At 61.5% G+C, this 17,165-nt stretch overlaps 1 long non-coding RNA gene across 3 annotated transcripts; it reads left to right on the top strand.

Annotated features, from left to right (window-relative positions):
- The first annotated feature begins 3,332 nt into the window (after nt 1–3,332).
- On the top strand, nt 3,333–14,290 carry LOC116666567. Of its 3 annotated transcripts, none has more exons than XR_004323510.1 (4): nt 3,333–3,934; nt 5,472–6,735; nt 8,673–8,848; nt 14,041–14,290. It is a non-coding gene; the product is annotated as an uncharacterized LOC116666567 (long non-coding RNA). The 3 variants fall into 3 exon arrangements; XR_004323509.1 differs by lacking the exon at nt 14,041–14,290 and adding an exon at nt 9,279–11,389; XR_004323508.1 differs by lacking the exon at nt 14,041–14,290 and having other exon boundaries at nt 3,336–3,934; nt 8,673–11,389.
- The last annotated feature ends 2,875 nt before the right edge of the window (nt 14,291–17,165 follow it).

Genomic DNA, 17,165 nt, shown 5'->3' with positions numbered 1-17,165 from the left:
CTCCTGGCCATGGTGGCCCGGCCGGCCCAGCAGCACAAAGCAGTAGATGCTGTGTGTTTACCTTAAATAAACTTTAGTTTTAACAGAAAGTTGTTTTAACAGGAAACCACTCTGAGCTGCTGGCCTGCGGGAGACTGGCCCGGGGGGCAGGGGGACGGTCCTGGCTGCTCTCAGGGCCCCTGTCTCAGTCATTTCCCCTTGATGCTCTCAGCGCCCTGTTTGAAGGGGAATCCCACGCCTCGGAGTGCGCCCGGCTGGGCAGGGCTGAGTAAAGGGCGCCCCCACTCTGGAGCCTCCCCGGCTGGTGGGGTCCCTGCAAGAGGGACCGTGCCCAAAGGGGCCTGTGGCCTGGGCGCACAGGCGGTGGGCTTCATGCGACCATCTTTGCTGCGGGGCCCCCATGGGGGCTCTCCCGGCCCTCGGGGATCCCCCACTTTCAGGGGGGCTCATGACACGTCAAGTGCAGAGCCAGGGTAGGCTGATGAGTCGGGGCTGGGGTCTCTGAGGGGCAAGAGTGAGCCGTTCCCTCTGGCCTCAGTCCCAGCCAGGGCTCCGGGAGGGTGAGGGCAGCCAGACGTGGGACACAGGGAGGTGACCCACTGGGCCTTGGGACCAGCAGGTCAGCAGAGGCTCTGAGGGACTGCTTGGGCCATATCCCACCAGATAAAGCCACCCCCGGGGCCTGGGCACAGCCCAAGGTGGGCAGTGTGAGTGTGGGCTGGGGTGGGGCTGACCCTGGGGTTCCCTGCAGCTGGGGCTGGCAGTGGAATTGAGCCCTGGGCCTGTTCTCAGACCATCCACATTCTGTCCCTCTGTCTGGACCCTTTGGAGGCCCCCAGCAGCTTCACCCACCCTGGGCTACCGACCCTGGGCCTTGACCCCCAGATGTCCCTTGTCTCCCCTCTACTGACTGCCTCCTCTGTCCCCTTCTCCAAGCAGTGCCCTGCACGTTGGGTGCTGTCATGTCTCCCGGCAGAGCCTGCCCCCACGGGGGCCCGATGCCTGTTCTCTGTGTGTTCTGGCACCTGGTGGGGTCCACGCCTCTGGACACATCAGGGGACGGGTGGAGCGAGATGTGGTCATGGGACACTCCTGGGTCACTAACTTACAGGGCCTGGGGGGGGGGGCTGGGGCTTGTGGCAGGCAGGGAGTCCCCTCACTGGGGTCTAGTGTCACCCCCATCAGCTAGAGGGATACAGATGTGGCCCTGGCAGGGGCTGGATGTCACCCAGCCTGCAGTGGGATGGCCCACAGGGCCTGGACCGCTGCAGCCTGTGTGTGTGTATGTGTGACCCAATTTGTTTCCTGGAAAAACCGTGCTGTGCACGCCAGGATCTGTCACTGCAGGCAGCTCTGGCCTTCTGGCGTTGCTGGTGTCCGGGGCCTCCCAGGCTGCTTTGTCAGGAAGTTGCAGCGCATGGCGTTTCTGCTGCAGAATGCGTGCGGGGAGCAAACAGCGGACGATGAGGCCGTGCTGCCTTTGGCCCCACAGGCTGGGTGGGAAGGGCTGGTCCCACTGGCCGGCCCGGGGTGCTGAGCCTGGACAAGCGGGAGATTGCCCTGCCTCACCTTCCGTCTGCATGGCCTCCTGAGTGGTGCCAGGCACCCCGGGGCTTAGGTTGGCCATGAGGCTGGGAGCCCGAATGGACCTGAGGACTTGAGGCCTGTCCTGGGCTGACTGCCATCCCCAGAACCCAGTGTCCAGGGAATGGGGCCTGCATGCCGTTTCCAGCGTCCTGGCTCAGTTGGGAGGGTGGTTGCTGTCCGCCAGGCCCTGACTCCCTGGGCAGCCCCGACCTGACTTTCGCCTGCGGCCGAGGGCCTGCATGAGGAGCTCACAGCCGGCAGGTGCTCCCAGCAGCTCCCAAAGGGGCTTGGGGCCGGCTCCCCCCTGGGCCCCATCTGTCTGGTGTGGCATCCCTGGGGGAGGGCAGGAGGCCTTCACCCCCCAAGGCTTGGCCCCACTAATCCCTCAGGTCAAAGGACTGAGAACGGTGGCTCGGGGCCACTGGGGAGGTTCCTCAGCCTGGGAGGGGAACCAGCCTCTGTGCTGGCGGACAGTGGGCCAGGAGGCGTTTGGGAACTGTAACCGGCCAGTGTGGGGATGGCGGGTGCTCTGCTGCAGAGCCAGCAGTGACTTCCTGCAAGTCCGGGCACAAGGCTGGGACTGGCCTGGACCCCCGGTGCTGAGAGGGGGGCTGAAGGGTGGCCCAGGCTGACTCTGTGCCATGTGGGAGGGGAGATGTGAGGCCGAGAGTGGCCTGTGCCCCGGCCCCAGCCCTCTGCTGCTTGGTCTGAGAGCTGGACCCAACCCTTGGGCACCAGAAGCTTGGGGAAGTGGGGCAGGCCAGGAGACCCTGGGGCCAGAATAGCTGGAGCAAAGATCTCTGAGGGTCCTCAGGCCTGGGGGTGAGAGTCACCCACCCAGCCCTGCCCCACTCCTGCCCCAACATCCTACGTGTGGCTGGTGGCAGCCCCTGGCTGGGCTGCTCGGCTGGTGTCCCAGCAGGCTCCCCTCCTTCCTCCTCTGCCTCCCTCCCCACTGTCATACTTGACCACCATCACCTGCAGCCCCTTCTCTCTGGAGACATCCCTCCCTGTGAGCTGCAGGCCCCCCGGCTGAGAGGGCCCCGGGCTCCCCCAGCACATCCCAGCTGCCTCGACCACTTTCTCGGGCCTTCTGTGCACTCCAGGACAACTCCTGATTCTTGCTGGCCCTTCCAGACCCCCAGCCCCGTCCTGAGCTGCTGGGAGCCACCCTGCCAAGGGCAACAATGCAGCCAGTGAGCCAGGGCCACAGGTGAGGCCCCGAGGCCGTGAGGGGGCAGCCAGGGAGGGTGCTGTACAGGGCTGGGGCAGACATTCCTCCTAGGGTCCCAGGACCTCCCAGCTGGCCCCCTGGTCCTACCCTTGGGCCCCGGCTCTTCCTGCAAAACTCGGCCTGGATTTGGGTGGGGGTGTGCCCTCTATCCTCCAGACTCGGGCCCCTGCAGGGCAGCCCCAGCGCTGACTGCTGCCCTCAGCCCCAGATGTCTGCGGCTGCAGGAGGGGCTGAGGCATGAGGCTGGCTCTCAGTCTGGGGCAGGTTAGTGAGCCCCCAGGGAAAGCCACTGCCCAAGCGTCCAGCTGCCCCAGGCTTGGGGGTACTGCATTCCTGAGCAGGCTGGTGTGCTCATGGCTTGCCCGCTCTCCGGCCGGGGCCCGCCGTCCTTTGTGTTCATTTTGGCTGCCTGGCCCTTTGCAGGGGCCTGACGGGAGGACCAGGGGGCTGAGGGGCAGGCTGAGCCAAGGTGGGCTGGACACCCACCTGCCGACCAGGCAGTTCCAGCAGGTTGGAGGCCTGGCACCGCCTCTCCCCAGGGGGAGCTTAGCCTGGGTAGGGGAGACTGTCCCCAGAGGGGCGCGCTTGGCCCACATCCTGTCCCCTCCCCTCCCCTCCCCTGCACACCAGGGCGTGCTTGGCACTGCCCACCTCGCCCCACCCCTCGACTCCCACCACCGGCTCTGGGTCTGGGCACCTCTGACCCCACAGTGGGCGGAGTCAGCACCTCCGGACCAGCACCCTTTCCCACCCTGTCGGGGGCCCGGGGCTGCCCCTCGCCGAGCTTCCGGGCCCGGCGTCACGTTTCTTGTGAGCCCGGCTCGGTCCGGCTCGGTCCGGCTCGGTCCCCTCCCAGCCCGGCGTCCGGGGCCTGTAGGCTCCACCTCCGAGGTGCTGGAGGCGGCGGGTCACGTTTTCAGCTTCCGGGCTGGAGCCCCCGGCCCCGCCGCCCCCCAGCCCGGCCTCGAGCGGGCCCCGCCCACCCGGAGCTGGCACCGCGCCGGCTGCCGGAGGATGTCGGGTGAGAAGCAAACAGATAAGGCCGCCCGGGCGGGAGGCTGGAACGCCGCACGCGGGGCCGGGGGTTATCGGGCGGCTGTGCCTTCCAGGCGAGTACGTGGCAGGTTCGGAGTGTTTGTTCGCGCGCCGCTGGTGGCCTTGAAGGGCTTTGTGGGAGGGGGCTGCCGGCTGCTGTGTGTGCCACCTGGCGTGGGCGGCCAGGTGGCAGTGGCCGTCAGTGCTGGGAACCCTCCCGAGCCCTGACGCTGGAGCTCAGGGGAGGGGACCGCGTGGGACTCGTCTTCCGCAGGGTGCCAAAGGCTGCCGATCAGAGCCCTGGAGGCTGGGGTCCGAGGGCAGGGTCCTGGGGGGCCGGGCTTTGGTGAGGGCCCCTCCTGTGCCGCGTGGGGAGAGGGGGAGGGGAGGCCAGGGGTCTCGTCTTATGGGACACGGGCCCCACTGTGGGGCCCTACACTCAAGACCTCATCACCTCCCAAAGGCCCCGCCTTCTAATTCCATCACCTTGGGCTCCACCACAGGAATCTGGGGGGGGGGCACAAACATGCAGCCCCAAACAAGTGGTACTGGGTTTTGGGGGGCCCTCAGGTTGGAGGGTCTGGTAGGACCCCCAGAAGCACAAGTCAAGTGGTCTCTGAGGACAGGCACAGCTCAGAGCTGAGAGGGCCCTGAGCAGCCCGGGATGGCTTCCTGGATGAGGTGGGCTAGAGGAGAGGTAGCCGGACCCTCAGGAGCTGGGACAGGGGTTGGGGAGGCCCTGCCAAGGCTGGAAGTGGCTGCATGGCTGTGAGGACCCTGGTGAGAGGGCCGGGGCCAGGCCAAGGGGTGTCCTGAGCCTAGAGTGAGCTGGGGGAAGTGGGTGAACTGAGGATGGAGGGCCCCGCACAAAGGAGTGGGCCAGTGACTCGGGTTCCGGCAGGAAGCAGGCGAGGGTGTGCAGAGCTGGCTGTGAAGGGCCGGGGGATGCGGGCACTGACCCATGTGGCCTGCCGATGGCTGAGGAGCAGGGCTGGGCCCCTGGGCTCACAGTGGCCAGTCTGCATGGCAGGGCCGGGGGTACAGCTGTGTGGGACCCGGGGCCACTCATACCAGGAACCAGCTGGGGAGGCCTTGGGGCCCAGACTTGCTGTCCAGTGGCCCCAGTGTCTCGCTGGCCGCCTGTGGGAGATGTCACCTGCATTGTCCAGGACTGGGAGTAGCCACCGGGCCACCTGCAGAGAGGTGCCAGAGCATGTGGGGCCCTCGGAGCCCGGCTTGGACATTGACACCTGCTGTGCACAGCAGTGGCGTCTGTGTCCTCACTCTGCAGAGTTTCAGCCGGGAGGCCAGGTGTGGGCTCAGGGACTGCGAGGGCAGGTGGCGGCAGGACGCTGTCTGGAGGGCGGGATACTGCCCGGGGCCCCGTCCCAGCCCACAGCAGAGGCAGGTCGCCCCACCCCCAACTGCTGCCGCATCTCCAGGCTCCGAGCCGGGTCCCCATGACCCCACCATCCTTAGAGTTTAGGGGTGATCTCTGGAGCTGAGGGAGCAGGGCCCAAGGCTCGGGATGGAGTCTTTCTTCCCTCCCTGCTTCTCCTCCTTCCAGTGGGCAAAAGCATAGTTTTGGGGTTATTTTTCGTTTTGTTTTTAACAGCTCTGTCGGGTGTAACTGACACATGAGAACCCGCAGACACAGGCGGACCCGGGAGACACTGCGGCTTGAGCTCCGCATCCTTGCAGTAGAGCAAATATGACAACAAAGTGAATCGTGTGGTTTTTTGTTTCCCAGCGCGTATGAAAGTTATGTTCACCCCCTACTGTTGTGTGCAGTAGCATTATCTTTTTAAAATGTATATACCTTAATTTAAAAATGCCTTGTTGCTAAAAAATGCTACGCAGCATCGGAGCTCTTAGCAAAGACGACTCTAGCAAAGATGCCAGCACAACAAATATAATAGTAACGACAGTTTGAAATACTGTGAGAATGACTAGAATGTGACACAGAGACACGAAGTGAACAGATGCTGGTGGAAGAATGGTGCCGTGACAGGCCTGCTCCACGCAGGGCGGCCACAGACCTTCAGTTTGTAAAAACTGCAATGTTTGCGAAGCCCAATGAAACAAGTCTGTCTGGACTCGAGTTCCGTTTCGTGAGCCGCAGCCCAGGCACGCACCTGGGCAGCCGCCGCCGCCATCAGCACAGCGATCACCTCCTCCGTCCCCCAAGGGGCCTGGGCCCCTTTGAGAATCTGCCCGTCCACCAGCCACGGCAGCCGCGGATCTGCTCGTGGTCACTGCAGGTTCATTTGCATTTTCTTGAATTTCATATAAATGGAATCATGCAATGTGTACTTTTTTTGGTCTGGCTTCTTTCACTCAGGTTTTTGTGTGAAATTCTTTTGAGATCCATCCACGTTGTGGTTTGATTCAATGTTTTGTTCCGTTTCACTGCTGGTACAAGTGGGCTGCAGTCTGCTCCTCGGTTCACCCACTGGTGGTCCTGGGATGTCCCCAGTTTGGGGCTTTGACAAACAGAGCTGCTGGGCAGGTGTGCACAGCCTCATGTGGCACAAGCCTTTGTTCCTCCTGGGCAAACACCCACAGTGGCATGGCCGGATCGTACAGCTGGCGTCTGAGCGACTTTTTAAGCCAGCCGTCCCCCAGCGTGGTGCTGTCTTGTGCGTCCCCACCAGCCACAGACGAGACTTCTGGTTTCCCCACATCCTCACCGGCACTGGGCACTGTCCGTCTTCAGACTGTCGCCTGCGGGTCATGGTGTCTTGCATACGTGTCTTGCCGCCCGCGTGTCTGCTTTGGTCAAGTGTCCTTCAAATCTTTGCACATTAAAAAACTGGATTATCTGCTGCTGTGCAGTTTTGAGAGTTCTCTACCTGCTTTGGATGCACGTCCTGCTCCAGGTACAGACTTCGTGACGGTTTCCTCCTAGTCTGCGGCTTGTCTTTTTATCCTGAATAGCATCTTTCAAAGGGCGGACGTTCATAGTCTTGACAAATCCGATTGAGCACTGTTTCTTTCACGCGTTGTGCTCTTCCAGTGTCCTGGTTAAGAAATCGGATTTTATCACTAGGAGGTGACCTCCTTTATCCCTGGGGGTGCCCCTCGCTCTGTCTGAAACGTACTCTGTCTGAGGTGCACATTGCCGCAGATCTTTCTCCCACGTGTCTGCGCGTCTTTTTCCGTCCGTGTGCTTTGGACGACTAGCGTGTGTGCCTTTGTGTGCAGAGTGGGTTTCCCGAGGTGGCTCAGAGAGGGGTCTTGCTTTTTTATGCAGCCTGAAAATCCAGGCTTCTTACCGGGGTTTCAGAGGTTCCACTTGTTTTGCATCTAATTATTATTGCTTTTACTTTACTCTACTTGTTTATTTTTTAGCAGGGGTACTGGGGACTGAACACTACCACTGAGCTTTGCCCTCCTCCCAGTTTTTATTTTTTATGGAAGTATATTTGATTTCCAATGTTGTGTTAATTTCTGGTGTACAGCACGGTGATTCAGCGACTCATACGTATATATATTCCTTTTCAGATTCTTTTTCATTATAGGTTATTACAAGATTCTGAATACAGTTCCCTGTGCTGCACAGTGGGACCTTGTTGTGTATCTGTTTTATATAGCAGTTTGTATTTGCTAATCCTAAACTCCCAATTTATCCCTCCCCAGAGGTTACATGTACGACAATTACTGACACGGTGTGGTTAAAACCCACTGTCTTGCTGTTTGTTTCCATTTCTTCCGTCTCCTCTGCCTTCTTTTGGGTCCACTGAGCCATTTTTCATGCCGGTTTACCTCCTCTGCTGCCTTGTTTGCCGTGACTTTCCGTCTTACAGTCTCATCACTTTCAGGTTTTCGGTGTTTGTGTTGAGTCGCCGCAGCCCGCCTCCCGAGACGCAGCGGCGGGGGGGGGGGGGAGGCCCTCAGCGGGGGGCCTCCTTCCCCTCCCCAGGCTCCGGTGCACTTGCTTCCACACGTGACACCCGCACGAGCTCCGTTCCCGTTACCCTGGTCTAGTCAGTACCTTTCAGAGACATGTAAACAGCAAGCAAAGTCCTGTGTGCTTCCCCGTGTGCCTGCCACTCCAGATGCCTTCATCCCTCGTGTGTACCCGGGTCACCATCTGGGGCCACCCTCTTCTGCCTGCAGGACCGTCGCCATCGTCCCCCGTCACCGGCAGTGTGACGGCGGCGCGTCTGAGAACACACTCACCTTGCCTGATACTTTTCCAGGATGACGGGTTCCTTTTCCTGCCGCTTTGCCGGTGTCGCCACCATCCGTGGGCCCCTCTTATTGTGACACATTCTCCCTGCTGCCTTATTTTAAGATTCTGTTTCTATCCCTGGTTTTGAGCAATTCGACGCTTTGGCTCCTGTCGTTTTCTTCATGTTTCTTGTTCTGAGGGCTGTTGCGCTTCTCACATCTGTGGGTTTCTGGTTTTCATTAAATTTGAACAAATTTTGGCCATTCTTTCTTCAGTTTCTTTTCTGTCTCTCCTTTTGGACCCAGTTACATAAACCAGATGGCGAAGCGCTGCCGCCGGCGCGCGCACGAGCTGTTTGCCCTCCGGACGCCGGCCTCCCTGCGTCTCGCCGTGGGTGGTGTCTGCTGCCATGTCTGCACGTGCGCCCACCTTTCTTCTGCCGGGTCTAAGTGGATGCTAACCCTCCAGGGCAGTTTTCACCTGCGTGGTGGCGGTTTTTGTCTCTGGAACTGTCATTTGGGTCTTGTCTTTTGTTTGTGTCTTCCGTGTCTCTGCTTAGCACGGTCCATCTCTCCCGTGGGGTTTTGAACACAGGGAACGCAGTTGTAGTATGGTTTTAATGTTCTTGTCTGCTAATTCTAGCATCCACGCCGGACGCAGGCTGGTTGCTAATGGCGGCCTTTCCTCCCCGCTGTGGCAGAGCCGTCCTCTTCCTCTGCCTTCCCAGCGCTCGTGATCAGGTGGCAGACACTGTGAATTTCACCTGGGGGACACTTCTGTCCCCTCCGGACCTTCTTGCCCTTTGCTCTGGGGCACAGGTAAGTTGCGTGGACGCAGTTTGGTCTTTTGGGTCTTGCTTTTGTGAACCCTCAGGTGGGGCTGGAGCAGGGCTCATTCCAGGCAGGGCTGGTGAGCCGTCTACCCGCCACATGGTGATTGTGAGGTTTTCCAGCATCCCTTGTGGGACAGAGCTGCTCCCTCCCGTCCAGCAGGTGGGTCCTCCCCACTCAGGCCTTTCCTTCACTTGTGTGTCCTGCCTGGTGGGACTCCAGTAGCTTCTGCACACCCAGGGCTCGCTCTGTGCAGCCCTCTCCTCTCCAGCGTCCCCTGAACTCCAGCTACCTTGGTCTCCAGGGGTCTCAGCCAAGCTCCTCCTGGTCCCTGCCCTGCACCTCGTCCTGGAAACTGCCCCAGGCACTGATCTGGGAACCTGCCGGGCTGCCCAGGTGTGTTTTCTGTCTCCTCTAGGATCTCTGCTCTTCTTTGCCTGACGTCCAGCATCTTGACAACTGTCATTTCACGTATTTTGTCCCACCTTCCAGCTGTTTCAGGCAGGAGTGAATCCAGTCTGGTATTCTTTTTGTTGGAAATGGAAGAACTCAATGAGATAGATCCAAAAAACACTGTAATGTCGTTCAGTCACTCATAAACTGTGGGGAAATGCAGAAGGGCAGCCAGAAGATAAACACTGCGCCTCGGGGCCCCTCTGCCCACGCCCACGTGCCGGCAGCCGGCAGCCGGCAGCCGGCAGCCCTTCGCCGCGTCTCCTCCTGGCTGTCCCTGTGTGTGAGACCCTGGGCAGCACGGCGCTCAGCACAGAAGGGCGGCTTCGGCACCTGGAGTTTATCATCTCCTCATCTGAGGCCCAGGTGTCGGAAGGGCTGCTTCCCTTGAGGCCCCCTCCCCTTGCTCCTGGGGCTTCCTGACCATCTCTGGGGCTCCCTGACCTGGCGATGCATCGCTCCACCTCTGCCTCCGTCTCCCCATGTGCGTCTGGTCCAGACGCTCCCTCTTTTCACAAGGGCCCCAGTTGCACTGGATGAGGGTCCACCTGCCCCAGGTGACCTCACCCTCACTCATTACATCTGTGAGGACCCTGCTTGCAAGCCGGTCCCATCCTGAGGTGCCGGGGGTCCGGATTTCCACCTGTGAATCTGTGTGTTTCCGCGGGAGGAGGCCACATGCAGGAACGCCGCTGCCCTTTGGAGACTCTGTTTACCTCGGGGAGCGGGTGGGGCAGGCCCGTTCTGCCCAAGGCTCTGCCTGCACTCTCCATCATGCAGACGTCCTGGGCTGGTGTCCCAAGACAGAAGCCCATCTCAGGGGTCCTGCCCGGGTCGGTGGCGGGGCCTCGAGCGGTGGGTACCCTCTGCGCCGGACCTCCCGCCCTTAGGCCTGCCCACCCTCTGGGCCACCACCTCCCTCTGACTCCTGGGCATCACTGAGACGAATGTGGCCCCAAGGCCTCCGGCCACAGCCTCACTGGGTGCTTGTAGCCTGTGGGACGTGGCAGGCTTCTCAGCAATAAGAAGAGACAAGCCAACAACCGCCGGCAGTCCCGCTGGCTGCCCCGGGCCAGGCTCTTCCCTTTGTGCATCTGTGGCTGGTAGGGGCACCTGGAGTCCGGCCCCACCTGCTGGGCCCGACCTGGGGCTGCTCACCCGTGCGGTGACGCTGACCTGTGGGTGACAGGCAGGCCAGGTCCCCCCAGCTGCTCCTTGAGAACTTTCTGTTGACTTTCCTGCTTGGCCAGCTCTGTAATCTGCTGGTGCAAAGGCCACATCCGCTTCCTCGCGGCCTGCGTATGAGGACTGTCCCCGCTCCCTCCGCTGTGTGACGAGGCCTGGCTCCAGGCCCAGCCCTGGGTCTGTGTGTGGGGCCCCCTTCCTGCAGGAAGAAGGAGCAGATTCCAGGTGTCCAGCCTCACTGCCGGGGAGGGAGTGGCGCCGTGAGGCTGACGCCAGGCAGGGTCCCACCTCTTCCCACCCCCAGAACTGGGGTGGTTGTTCTGGCACTTGTGAACTGTCATGTGTTCCCTGCCCCAGGGGCCCAGGCCAGTGTGGGCCCTTCTGCCCTCATCCTGGCCCCTGGCTTCCCTGAGAGGGGCTCAGGTCAGGTGGGCTCCAGGCAGCCTCATCATGAAGGGCCTTCTGGGGTGGAAGCTGAAACCTCAGGGCTGCGACCACTCCAGGGGGCTGTAGGCAGAGCCCCCAGGGCCTCCTGGTGGGGTGAGGTCCCTCTCTGGAGGTGGGAGGCCGCCAGGAGGACCTGGCCTGGCCTGCGAGGCTCATCTGGCTGAACGTCAGGAGTGTGCCCTGCAGCTGCTCCCTGCCGCCGGCTCTCCGAGCACGGGGTCAGAGGTGGGCGGCCCACCACGGGCAGGGCGGGCTGACCAGCTGGGGAGAGGCCCCACTGAGTCTGGTGGTTAGACTGGCCGATGCTTCCGGCCCCACTGTACCGAGGCCCCTGCATGCAGACGAGAGAGGGCAGTGACCGGCCCAAGGTCACTGTGCGCCTGCGCCGCGCGCAGGGTGCAGACCTGGCAGCAGACGCGCCCACCACTCACTGGGGCCGGAAAGGCTGGGGCGTCCTCTGACCGACCAAGTCCCCACGCCGCTCCAGGGATGCTGAGGCCTAGACGCAGGCGCAGACGCAGCGGACCTCCGGGAGGGGCGTGGCCACACAAGCCACGCCCACGCGCGCTCAGGCCCGCGCACTGGCTCAGACGCGCCCCCAGGCGCACGCGCGCAGGTGCCCCTCTTGGAAGGCGTGCGGGCGCCAGGCGCCACCTGCTGGGGAACGTCCGCATCCCGCGGGCCACCCTCCCCGGGAAGCTTCCCTGGGCAGTCCACAGGGCCCGGGGGCGAGCACCTGCCCCGGACGCTGAGACCCTTCCCGCACACCGGACGGGGTGGGGCCGGGTTCCCCGCTGCAGGGCCCCTGGCGCCCAGAGGAAAAGTGAGGTGGGCAGACGTCGAGGTGGCATGGGTGGGGGGCCCTCCAGGGACCTCTGGGCCCGGCAGGGCCTGTGTGGGACTCCAGGGCGGGAGGTATCCCTCGGCTGGACCTGACCTGAAGGACCTGGAGGTCCCAAATTCTCCATGGCTATGAGTCCTCCTTTCCTGTGACGTGCAGAAGGGCAGCTTCTGCCGGAGAACCCAGACCTAGGAGGCCCGTTTCCTACCCAAACTGCTCACAGTCCCCAAAGGGTGATGTGCGGCTCTGGAGCTGACTCTCATCCACGCCAGGTCCTGCAGCCCCAGGCGGACAGCAGCCCCTGCACCTGCCCCCCAGCCTAGGGCCCCCTGTTTCTGTGGGAACCCCCCAACCCCCCAGGACCCTGTCCCCTCCCTGTGGCTGTCCCGCCCCTCCCCCAAGGCCACTGGCTGGCCAGAGGACACAGGAGGAGGCAGGAGGTGGCCACCCACACAGTGTGCAATGGACCTGCCCTCTACCATGGAAAACAGAGAGCTTTAATTGAGTGCCAACTGTATGCAGAACACACTGAGGGTTGGAGGCCCCAGAGCAAACAGTGGGCTCTCTGAAGGGCCAGGGAGGACCTGTGGTGCCAGATCCTCCAGAAACATTCACCCTGCACCTGGGGGTGCCTGGGTGGAGCTCCTCCACCCCTCCCCCTCCCATCTTACCCCAACTGTTTGGTGCCCCCCCACCCCAGGGGCCTGGTTGAGCTACTGGCAGGGGCTTGGAGGGGCACTGGGAGTAGGTGTGGACAGTGCCCCCCAGCCCATAGAGGGGCCTGGAGGATATGATTTCTCCACTGTTCTGATCTGTGGCTACAGAGGTGGCTTCCAGCAGAGGGAGCCTCACGAGGGCCCCCAGTCCCGGCATCTCAGGCCCCCTCCTGCCCACCTCTGCCGGGCAGGGCCAGGAGGGGCTGCTGGATACCAAGGACACGCCCAGCTGTTAAGGAGTTGCCCGGTGACCCACACTTGGTGGCTCTGGGCCCCCACCCAGCTCTAGACCTGAGGACAATTGGCCCCCTGGTGGCCGCCTGGGACCTGGTGGAAGGGAGTAGTTGGCTGGATGTGGCCAGTGCTCGCTGGCCCTTGGGAAGGATGCAGGGACGAGGTCGGCCCTCCCAGCTGACCAGTCGAGGCCCTGCCACACGGGGTGGGCTCCTCCTGGGGCCATGTGCCCCGGCCTGTCAGTGCTGACCGGGCCCTCGAGTGAGGTCCTGGGCTCCTGACCCCCAGCCCCCATGTGTAACCCCGTCCTAGCCCTGCCCTGAATTTCACCCCAAGTCCCCGCTCAGACCCCTTGGCTCTAACACCTTAGCCCTTGGACGCAGCTCTGGGCCCCACACCCTAACCCTAATCCCCAAGCCCACCCTAACCTCCCTCCCTGAAGCCCCCTGACCCCTCTGGGCTGACCCCCTGGTTCTGACCCTCGCCCTGTCTGCTCCATTCCTCCATTCCTGCACCCGAGCTGATTTAATACACGGGAGGCTCAGGGGAGGCAGGTGGGTCCCCACTGAGGCTGCACCCAGGTATGTGACCAAGGGTACCATATCTGGGGTGTCCATTCGGCCCACCACCCTGGGCCAGAGGGCAGCCTGGACTGGGGGCAGGCTCACCATCCTGTCCCCTTGTGACACTGCCCCAATTCTGTGAGCTGGTGAGGGGACAGCTGCTTATTTCCTCCAACTGTGGGACGGGAGAAGCAGGTGCACTCCTGGCCCCTGGGATCTGGGCTGGTTCTGGGAAGATGCCCGGAGGAGGAAGGGCGGCGGTGCTGGACCCGCGCCCCAACAGGACCTGGCCATAAAGTGAGGCAGGGGCGGGGCTGCGGTGTGGGCAGCTGACTTTCCTCCCCGCCTGGCCCCCAGCTGTCAGCCCTTCCCAGGAACCGGCAGCCTTGTTTGTTCCTTGAGAGAGTGAAAGAGTGGGTGGCATTGCCCGCCTGAGCCCTGGTAGGGGCCTCTGAGAGCCTGGGGAGGGGTGGGCAAGGGGCCGGGGCTCCACTGGGGACCCTAAGGCTGCAGGCACAGCGCCCACCCCTCCCGCGGTGGGCACAGGCCTGCAGAGGCTGCTGGCGTCCAGGCAGGGGGACTGCAGCCCAGAACAGGCGGGGCCCGTGTGAGCCCACTGGGCCACCAGCCAGCCCTGGGGCCGGGGCTCACGTCTTCCCGGCCTGGCCTCGTCTTGGATGTAGAAATACGGTGGTCCGCTGAGGCGGAAGTAGCCATTTCCATTTATTTTAATTTTCAAAGGGACCATGTCGGGGAGCAGTTACCGTCTTTCTTCCATCTTCTCGTTGGCTGCCCGTGGCAGAGGCCCCACGCAGGCATCAGTACTCACCTGGACGATTCTACTAACATTAGCTCACGTTGGCACAGACGGTGCAGAAGCCCCAGCGGGCGAGGCTGCTGGCCCCTCAGCCAGGGTCTGGGTGCCGGCCCGGCGGGGCAGGGCCCCTCATCTTCCCCACCACACACCCCCAGGGAAAGAAGCACCAGAAGTCCGGGTGGGTCCACAGACGTTCCTCGTGGGACTGAGCCCAGTCTCGGCCCCGGAGTGCGAGGAACCGGGTCCCACGGCACCCTGCTGCGCGCGGACGTGGTGCCGCCCCGGGGTGTGAGGGGCCAGGTGCGAGCTGAGCGCGACCCCTGGGCTGTGCTGGTCACACCTGGGTTCCTGGCAGCCGGCTTCTCCAGAATGAGGGAGGGACCTGTCACTTCAGGAAAAGGCACAGGCAGGTGGGGAGAGGATAACTCAGTGGCAGAGCGTGTGCTCAGCACGCTCGAGGCTCTGGGTTCAACCCCCAGTGCCTCCGTTAAAAAAAAAGATTGATAAATAAACCTAACTACCTCCCTGCCAAAAATTAAAAATTAAAAAAGAGAAAGAGAAAAACAGAAGACAGCCTTTATTGTCATGGTAAATTCGAGCTTCCTAGTGGAAATTAAGAATTTTGGAACCTGCCACCGTAAGCGAGACCGCTTCCCGAAAAAAGAGCTTTCTAGGGGCGGATGGTGTTGGAGAGCGTGCGTTCCGCGGACGCGGAATGTGAAACTCTGACACAGGATGTCACAGCATCACGACGGCCAAACGTCCCGTCACAGAGCGAGGTGGACCGAGGCTTCCCGAGGCCCGGGCGAGACGTGCCCTGGGGGGACCACGTGCCGGATGGCAGCTCCCCGGGAGACGCCGCTTGTCGGGGTTTGGTGTCGGACTGAAGGGGAAAGTCCACGATGACCCGAGATGGCCATCCACGTGCAGATCTGTGCGCGGCCGGATTCCCTCCGTGCCTTCAGCCTGGAGGACGGGCCCCAGCAGACGGAAGGCGGGGGCAGGGACGGGCGCCAGCTGCTGTGAAGGTGCGTCCAGGAGACCTGCAAAAACATGTATTGATGCCACTCTTCTTGCCGGATTTTTTTCCCCCAGAAAATCTAGGGATTTTTGGGGGCAAAAGTTATTTATGTTAACATGTAATGTGTGTATCATTATTTTTAACTGAAATAATAACACATTTAAACAATTTCTCAGTTTTACCACCTAACATGGCAAATATCGAGGGTAATCACCCACAGAAGCCGGAGCTCTTTGGAGCCCTCGACACAGTTTGAGGGGCAAAGGGACCTTCAGGTGCAGGCGTCTGTCCAGTCTTCAGGGAGAGGGGAGGCTTAGTCCTCCTTGTCCCGCTGGGTGCGCAGCTCTTGCCCACCGGAACGCGTGCTCCTTCCTGATGGGGGGCCCTGATCTGGGGGAGCAGCAAGGGCGCCCCCGTGCAAAGGTCTGACCCTGCTCTGAGCCCTCCCAGAGGGGTCACAGTGGCAGGCTGCTTCCCTGACTTGCATTTATTTATTCATTACTTAAAAAAAAATCTCTCTTTAAAAAAAATTATGTTTTAATTTTGGCGCAATACACATAACATAAAATTGACAATTTTAACCATTTTAAATTATATAGTCCAGTGGCGTTAAGTACATTCACACTGCTATGCAACCACGACCGCCACCCGTCTCTGGAAATAGTTCATCTTCCAAGAGTGTCCCCTTTAAACACTTACCAATCAAAATTAAAATTAAAATAGAAAAATCGGGCCCCTTTAAACACTCGCTCCCCTCCCCCTCCCCCAGCCCCGGGCCCCCACCACCTACTTCTCGTCTCTGTGGATCTGACTCCCCCGGGGACCTCATGTGAGTGGAATCACACAGGACCTGTCCTTCTGTGTCTGGCTTATTTCACTGAGCATCACGTCCCCAAGGTCCATCCGTGTTTATAGCCTGTGTCAGGATTTCCTTCTGTGTATCCGTTCATCTGTTGATGGCCACGGCTCACTTCCACGTTCTAGCGGTTGTGAATAAAGCTGCTATGAACATGGGTGTGCGAACATTTGAGTCCTTGCTTTCTATGCACTTGTGATGTACCCAGAAGTGGAGCTGCCAGATCAAACAGTGGTTCTCTTTCATATTGTTTGAGGAGCTGTCTCACTGCTCCCCACCATTTCATATTCCCACCAGCAGTGCACAGGGTCCTGCCTTCTCCGTATCCTTGCCGACACTCGTTACCGTCTGTTTTCTGGACGACAGCTAGCCTGGTGGGTGTGCTGCCCTGGCCTCTGGCTTCAGGTCCACTCTTGGGGGCCCCAGGCCTGGGCCTGGGTGCCTCAGACCTGCAGTGGGCTCTCGGACCAGGCCCCTCTGCGCCCTGCAGACCCTCCCTGCCCACGCTCCTGTGTCCCTCCCTGGTGGCCCTCACCTTCCCTGGGGAGCCCCTGACCTCGGCACCAGTCTTGTGGGAGGCTGAGGGGCTGGGCTGCCCTGCCCAGGCGACCTGCTAGGATCTGGGTGTCGTGTGGTCTCCTGCCCCTAGAAGTGCCCCAGGGTGTCTGTGTCTCAGGACCGAGGCCCAGGCCTCCCTGTCCTTGGAGTCTGCGGCCCCCGCCCCAGCCAGCGGGGCGGGCCCGGCTGCGGGGTCTGGGCTGACGCCAGCGTCCTCCTGAGGTGCCGTCCTCCCTGTGCTGTGTGGTGGTTTCAGGCGGTTCCGGAAGCAGGACTTCATGGCCCGGGTGAGCCTAGCCCTTTGCGTCTTGGTGAACCGAGCCAACGTCACCCTGGCCTCGCTGGCTCCAGCTGCCCCGACTCACGTGGCCAGAGTCTGGAGAGACGCCAGACACTCTGCTCTGTCCCGCCAGCAGGCCCTGCACAGTCGGCACCGAAGCTGGGAGATGCTAAAGCCCCGTGGGCCCCCCACATCCTCCCTCCTGGCTCTTCCGTGCAGCCTTGGCGGTGTTTCCGTGTCTGCACATTCTTGGGGACAGTTTGGACCCGATTCTCTTTATGAAATAACATTGACTTCTCTGAGTTGTCAGTGGCCTGGAGTCCCCGTCTCGGCC

The sequence above is a fragment of the Camelus ferus genome, chromosome 10, assembly GCF_009834535.1.
Source record: "Camelus ferus isolate YT-003-E chromosome 10, BCGSAC_Cfer_1.0, whole genome shotgun sequence".
Lineage (NCBI taxonomy): Eukaryota > Metazoa > Chordata > Mammalia > Artiodactyla > Camelidae > Camelus > Camelus ferus.
This window is presented reverse-complemented; position numbering and strand designations above follow the sequence as displayed.